General features: G+C 32.9%; 1 long non-coding RNA gene across 1 annotated transcript; it reads left to right on the top strand.

Annotated features, from left to right (window-relative positions):
- Positions 1-1344: 1344 nt before the first annotated feature.
- LOC111085724 lies at positions 1345-7650 on the top strand. The gene is made up of 3 exons (XR_002610537.1): positions 1345-5523; positions 5619-5996; positions 6092-7650. It is a non-coding gene; the product is annotated as an uncharacterized LOC111085724 (long non-coding RNA).
- Positions 7651-7978: the final 328 nt, after the last annotated feature.

The raw sequence follows: 7978 nt of genomic DNA on the forward strand, positions 1-7978 counted from the left end.
AAAATTATTTAGTGTACTACTACCATTAATATAAAAAAGTAGGGTTAAGTGTCATTGACAGTCGAAAGAAAAATAAAAGGTCTAGGTATTTTATTTCTTGTTTTAAATGTGTATTCTTTATTTTTATTATAAAATTAATTAAAATGTAAATATAGGAATCTCTTTAGGTTAAGATTAGCTAAAATAAATAATAATATAATAAAATTTGTTCATAAGGCACACATCAGCAGCTCAGGGTAGCTTGTGGGCAGGCACAGACTGGCTTAACGAGATACTGAGAAAAATCCTGGTGGGCCCCCTTGGAAAAGTATGTAAAAAAATAGATTAATGCTCTGTCAGCATAATAGAGAAAAACAAATTTGTGGGCCCCCTTCTAGCTTTTTTACCAGTAAAATTTTAGAGTCCAGTCCGTCCCTGCTCGTGGGTAATGTAATTGAATAGCATAACGTGAGCCTACGTTCCCTAAGTGACTTACAACTTATAATGACGCAAATAGTAGTTAGACGGTTCAAAGGGCAATAAAACAATGAAATTTAAGTATAAATATATGTATACTGTTACAATTTGAAGGCACTCTAGAAAGTAAAAAAAATATTTTGATGGTTATGAGGTCAGTCAAATTAACCAACCTTGTTTAGAGTTAGGGTTGAGAAAATAACAGATAAAATATAAAGTTTTACTGAAATGTATTTAGGAGGTCTTAGAGATTATGCAAATCAAATCTGAAATTTTTGAGATGAAAAAGAGTATTTTTTAATCTGAACATGAAAATCACTTTGCACTTTGACTAGTAAAAAGAACTCATTATATTCACGGACATATCTTTTATTAACTTATTAAAAATACTTCATTAAAAAATCAGATTTTTTGTAAGTAAAAGAATTGTAATATTTACTGAAAGTCTGCCAAATTTTGTGAAGATATATGTACTATATTAAAAGTTAGTAGTATCAAAACCTTAAAGTGGTCAGTCAATTCAACTGAGCCCATGTAAAAAAAGAGTTAATACACATATGAAAATAGTGTTAAGATGTTTCTCATTTAAATGACTTTATAAAAAATATGATTCAAATCTAAACCTTTATCACAAATTTTAAGCATATATTTAACTCTTACTTCTTGATATTTATGTATTTTGATCTGTTACAAAATAATTAAAAACAAATTGTTTAATATTTGTTTATAAAATTCTTTAAATATTAATTTTTGTATCAATATTTTGACTAGTAGTAAAGAATTTTTCATGTAATACAAAAGTCTTGCAATACTGTTCTATTAATTATTTCAAGTGTTTTAACATGTCCACAATTATTGAAATATTTTAAAATAGGTTGATTATTTTATTATCTAAAAATTATGTTTACAACTAATTTTTGTGGTCCCTTGTGAGACATACAGGATTCTCTTGCATAGTCTGTTTTCTCTATCACTCTTGTCAGCTTTCTGCTCTCATCGTCTATCAATTGCATGTGGGTTGTCACTGCCACTTTTCAGCCATGTCATCCTACTACATCACATCTTACTTCCTTCTGTATCTGGCTTTTCATCTAGAGCCTGTCTGTTTCATACAATGCAGGTTATTGTAAGGCATTGTCTACAACCTTTTGTCTCTTGCCAGGCAATAATCCCTTCCTTTCACCCCACCTCGTCTGGTCCTTCTCCCCTATTGTGACTTTTGTGTGGTTCTTCAGGCTCTTTCTTGCCCCCTTTGAGCCATTGGTCTCCTTTTCCTGATATAAGTTTTTTCTCAAGACATATGTTTACCTTCTTTTGCTTGTGGTCATTATTGTTTAAACATTTAGATTTTAGATGCCTCTCATACTGTATCATAGGGACCAGTTGATTTTGTTTCCAGTCCACTCCTTTCTTCCAAAGACTTGGACTGCCTGGAAAGGCCATTGGAGGTCTTCTCTCATCTCTAGGTTTCATCACTGTACAATTGTTTTGATCTCAGTTGTCTTTTGTGTCCTGTGTAGGCAGTCTTGCTAAGATTGTCCCTTTTCTTGGGAACTGCTGTCACCTATTTTTACTGAAGCAGACCTTTTTCTCTCAGAACTTGTCCCTTTAAACTTTAACAGGTTAGGTTTGTCAACTCACCCATCTCGCATATTTTTAGGGTGAACCTGACACACATTTTTGCATCTTCTCCCTCCAGTTCAGCATGTCACAGCCACTCATCCCTCTTTTAATTGCCGGTACTTGGAGGAGATCTTGCAGGCTAACATGTGGACTACACTTAAGACATTTGTCTTCCATTGCTTAAATCCTTGGGCAGTTTTCTGTGTCTGGTATTTCTCTCCTTGTAGTAACCATTCCCTAGTCTTCCCAGGGGATCTGGTATGGAGGAGGCAAGACTGACCAAGTCAAATGTTACATGCAGAATTACACCTTATGATCTTTATGACTGGTAACATCGGAACCCACTGAGTGCTTGATGTTGTCTCATGGGGAATACTTATTTCAAAACCTACATTGAATGGGGACAAATGGAAAGTGTTAATCCCATGATGTTCTCCCCAACATGTATTCTCTTCCATTCTTCTAGTGGAGCACAAGAGAACCCTTACTTCCTCAGTCCCAAGCTGTTGGGGATGTCGGTATGGAGAGTTTCCTCTGCAAATGGTGCCTTCCTCCCTGGTAAGAGACTGATTGGGCCCACCCCTCTTTTGAGATGTAGAGCTAGGGTGTTGCCTGGAAGTGTAGTATAGGATATCCCATTACAATCTCAAGCAGTTTCTGGTGTATATGTCCAGCTAGACAGAACTTGGATTGGCTTCAGGAAGCAGATGAGGGCTCCTCCACCCATTGCTATAGTCAACATCTCATATCAGTATTTTACCAAGATGGAACAGCCTAACACCTTAGCCACACTAGATATTCTCACATTCTGCTCACCTTTGCAACATGTTATCACTAGCACTAAGTTTATCTAAAGTATTTTACTGTAAATCCATATGTGATGTAAGTGTAACATATAAATGAACAAATAACAACAAGTTGGGCAAAGAGGATGTGGTCTCCCACCAGGTGCTGCTCCACTAACCATATCCTGGTTTCAAGGAATTCACATCACATTGGCTTTCTCATTCTTTTGCTGTTTCATCTTTGTAATTGATTAGCTCTGACTCCTCCACTATTTGTCAGAGTGGGATTCTAGCTCTTGGTAATGCAGAGAGGTAAGTAGTTTTTCTGAAGTTAACATTTTCTTTACCTGAAATTTTATTTCAGATAGATATTCACCTCTCTGCACCACCTTCCCACTCTTTCTCCCCACTTCTGGTGATTTTCTTTGGCTCAAGAATGAGCCTATGATCATGTGCCAGTGCTCACGGGATTACCTCGCATGGAGTTCGTGTCACCTTCTATTGGTAGAGGGCTACAGGATTATAATGATTACATTGTAAGCTGGTACAGTACAGGTAGATGTGTAGGGATGGGAGTTGGTTCAAGGCTTGTGCCATGCGCAGGGAATTTCATGGCAGTTTTATGCATGGTAATAGCTCTTACTGGTGCAGAGAGGTAGGTATCTATGTGAAATACATTTTTAGGTAAGGAAAATGTTAACTTTTTTAATGTGTCATTTGATAACATTAGCAAGATGTGACATTTTAACAGTGTTAACATGTTATATCACCAGATAATATTGTCAAGTTGTAACTTCTTAATATTGTAGATATGCTTTAATATTTGAAAATATTGAGAGGTTGTAATACTTTATTGCGTTAATTAAGCATGATGTTTATTTTAACATTTTTGACACTAAAGGTAGAAATAGCACACAAAGATTTAACTGTGTAACTTTGTTTTCTTGCAAAAAACAAAACTAAATGTGTATTTGTAGGAGGAATCCATGTTTATTAGCTCATAGAATTTTCATGGCATTTTTTTTGGAATTTGTCACTAGTATGTTTCACAAATAGTGACTATGTATTGTTATGTATTCTGTAAATATGTGGTGTTACTCCAATATAACTACAGTGTACACAAATATCAATATATTTTGGTGAAATTGTGGATGGAACTTTCTTAGGTATAGAACCATGTCCATTCTACAAGCTGGATTACATTTCTTACAGTAGCATAAAAAACTAATTTGTTTTTAATGAATTAACTCTTGTTACCTCCTAAATAGTTTTATTCTGTCAGTTATTACATCAATTTGTGTTTTGGATTAATCATATTCCATTCTTGTACATAAGTTTCATATTGTTCAACTACAGTATTAAAAAAGTAAACACAGTACACTCATAAACTGTTACTTTTGTTTAGCTCTTTGTTAAAAACACAACAATGTATACAGATAAATTGTTAATTGCAATCCATATTGTTAAACATTTTTAAATCCAATACTGTTTGACAGTAGTAGTAAAAACAAACTGCAGATAGATTTCAATTATAGCTACTTTGTTCAGTACATTTGTTAAACTAATGGCATCAGCAAAAGTGATAAAACAAAACATTATTTTTGCCACTCTCAGAAAACAAATCTAACACTATGTAGCTATATATTCTTTACAAATAAACATTGTAAACAACTCCATTACAAACTTTATATCTCAAACTTTCATACTCAGCTATAATACATTTCATGTTGTTACAATACAAGCATAACAAATCAGACATTATATACAAATATGATACAATCTTATCAAATCAAGTATTGTATACAGGTATGACAACTTTATGCCAGATTCAACTTCATACCCAGCTGATGTACATTCCACCCAGCTACATTACAAGCTTAACAAGTTAAAGATTATAATCAGCTGTGATACTGCCTTTATATTTTAGACTTATTTGTCAAATATAGTACATTCCACATAACTACAATACAGTTTTAATGAATAAAACATTGCCCACAGCTATGATACAACCTGTTACAACATCAAACTAGTGTATTTATGTGTTTTACACTCACCAAAAGAAACCTGTCATTCCATAGGTTTCTTTTTGGTGAGTATAAAACACGTAAATACACCAGTTTGATTTTCGATACCTCACTAGTATGAAGACTTGGTTTGGTCTGATATTTCATTGGTGGTAGTGTCTAGGGTCACTGATGAGGAGTGGAATTCTTCGAAACTAGTCTGGCTCATAGACACACACACCCCAATGAAAGAATAGACCATTCCAAGCAACAACTCTACTTATTCAATTCTGTTACAACATGTTAGACTTCATACCCAGATACAGAACATTTCCTATATCGACAATGCAATATTAACAAATACACACAGATCTTATACAAGTTTAATATATCAGGCTTCATACTTAACTCTAGTACATTACACACAGCTAGAATATGACTGTAACAAATCAAACTTTATACCTGCATATGGAACTATTTTTATTATTATACTTCATACTCGGCTTTAGTACATTCCACGTACCATGAATACGATCTTAATAAATTCTACAGTATATACAGGTATGAGAAAACTTTATATGTCTGTCTTCATACTCAGCTATAGTACATTCCACATACCATGAATATGATCTTAATAAATTACACAGTATATACAGGTATGAGTACTATAGCTGAGTATCAAGACAGACATATAAAGTTTTCATTCCACGTACCATGAATACAATCTTAATAAATTACACAGTATATACAGGTATGAGAAAACTTAATATGTCTGTCTTGATACTCAGTTATAGTACATTCCACATACCATGAATATGATCTTAATAAATTCCACAGTATATACAGGTATGACAAAACTTTATATGTCTGTCTTGATACTCAGTTATAGTACATTCCACGTATCATGAATATGATCTTAATAAATTCTACAGTATATACAGGTATGAGAAAACTTTATGTCTGTCTTCATACTCAGCTATAGTACATTCCACGTACCATGAATACAATCTTAATAAATTACACAGTATATACAGGTATGACAAAACTTTATATGTCTGTCTTCATACTCAGCTATAGTATATTCCACGTAACATGAATACAATCTTAATAAATTACACAGTATATACAGGTATGACAAAACTTTATATGTCTGTCTTCATACTCAGCTATAGTATATTTATACTGTGTAATTTATTAAGATTGTATTCATGATACGTGGTACAGGTATGAGAAAACTTTATATATCTGTCTTGATACTCAGCTATAGTATATTCCATGTATCATGAATACAATCTTAATAAATTCCACAGTACATACAGGTATGACAAAACTTTATGTGTCTGTCTTCATACTCAGCTATAGTATGTTCCACATACCATGAATATGATCTTAATAAATTACACAGTATATACAGGTATGACAAAACTTTATATGTCTGTCTTCATACTCAGCTATAGTATATTCCACATACAGTGAATACAATCTTAATAAATTGCACAGTATATACAGGTATGAGAAAACTTTATATGTCTGTCTTCATACTCAGCTATAGTATATTCCATAATTCTACATTACAATTTATCAAATAAATCATTCCACATCACTTCAAAATAATCTTCAAAAATCACAATGTGAATACAGCTATGATACAAACCTTATATATCAGACTTCATACCTAACTACTGTATGTTCCACATAGCTTTATTACAATATTAACAAATCAAACATTACAACTCGCTGTGATAGAACCTTTATACATCAGATTTTATGCCCAGTTGAAGAACATGGCATATAATTGAAATACAATCTTAAGAAATCCTACATTTCACACAGTTGTGATACAACTTTTATATGTCAGATTTAATAGCCAGCTATTCACATTCCACATAGCTAAAACACATACTTAACAAGTCAAACATTATACACAGGTATAAGCCAACATTATATGTTAGACTTCATACCCAGCTACAGTACATTCTGTATAGCTAATAATGCACGTTTAACAGATTAAACATACACAACTATAGTACAACCTTTATACAGCAGATTTCATATGAGACTACAGTACATTTCACACAGCTGCAATACAACGTTTGTACTTCAGACTTTATACCCAGCTACAGTATATTTCAAATAGTTCTAATACAATCTCAACAAATATAATACACGGCTAGAGTACTATCTTTTCCAAAATATTTTATAAAAGCTCTAGGACATTTCACATAACTACAATACAAGCTTAATAAATCAAACATTATACGCAGGTATGGTAAATCCTTTATATAACAGACTTCATAAGCAGCTACAGTACATTCATTTCACATAGCTACAATACAATTTTAACAAATCCTATGTTGCACATAGCAATGATACAACCTTTATACCCTGCAACAGTACATTCCACATAGCTACATTACAATTTTAACAAATCCTGTATTGCACATAGCTATGATACAACCTTTATAACTTGCAACAGTACACGCAACAAAGCTACATTACAATTTAGCAAATCAATAATTCCATACTGCTACAATACATTCTTCAAACATCACAATGTACTCATACCTATGATACAAACCTTATGTTTTGGACTACATACCCGGCTACAGCACATTCTACATAGCTACAGCTTTAACAAATCCTACATTATACATATAACCCAACATTTATATGTCAGACTTGTGCATACCCAGCTGCAGTACATTCCACATAGCTACATTACAAGTTTATCAAATTAAACATTCTAGATAATAGAAAAGTAAAGAAAATTATCAAAAAAGGAAGTAAATGTAGGGATAACTAATAACAATCCTTCAAAAACAATGCAAACAAGATAGTAGGGGTGGCATTTGCACACAGTATAGTATAATATTAGCAGATAAAAATAGGATAAATTAAACTTGTTTGTGATTGGTTATATTGCTATATGTTAATTCTTGCCTCTGCTGTAATGTAGGGATGATGCATGCCATCCCTGCCATCTTGTTTGCATTGTTTTTGAAGGATTGTTATTAGCAATCCCTACATTTACTTGTTTTTTTAAGGCAGTGTTTCAATATACATAGGAAGGTTGCATTTATAACCAAGTTCTAAATACAATGATGTTCCAAC

Source organism: Limulus polyphemus, unplaced genomic scaffold (genome assembly GCF_000517525.1).
Source record: "Limulus polyphemus unplaced genomic scaffold, Limulus_polyphemus-2.1.2 Scaffold576, whole genome shotgun sequence".
Classification (NCBI taxonomy): domain Eukaryota; kingdom Metazoa; phylum Arthropoda; class Merostomata; order Xiphosura; family Limulidae; genus Limulus; species Limulus polyphemus.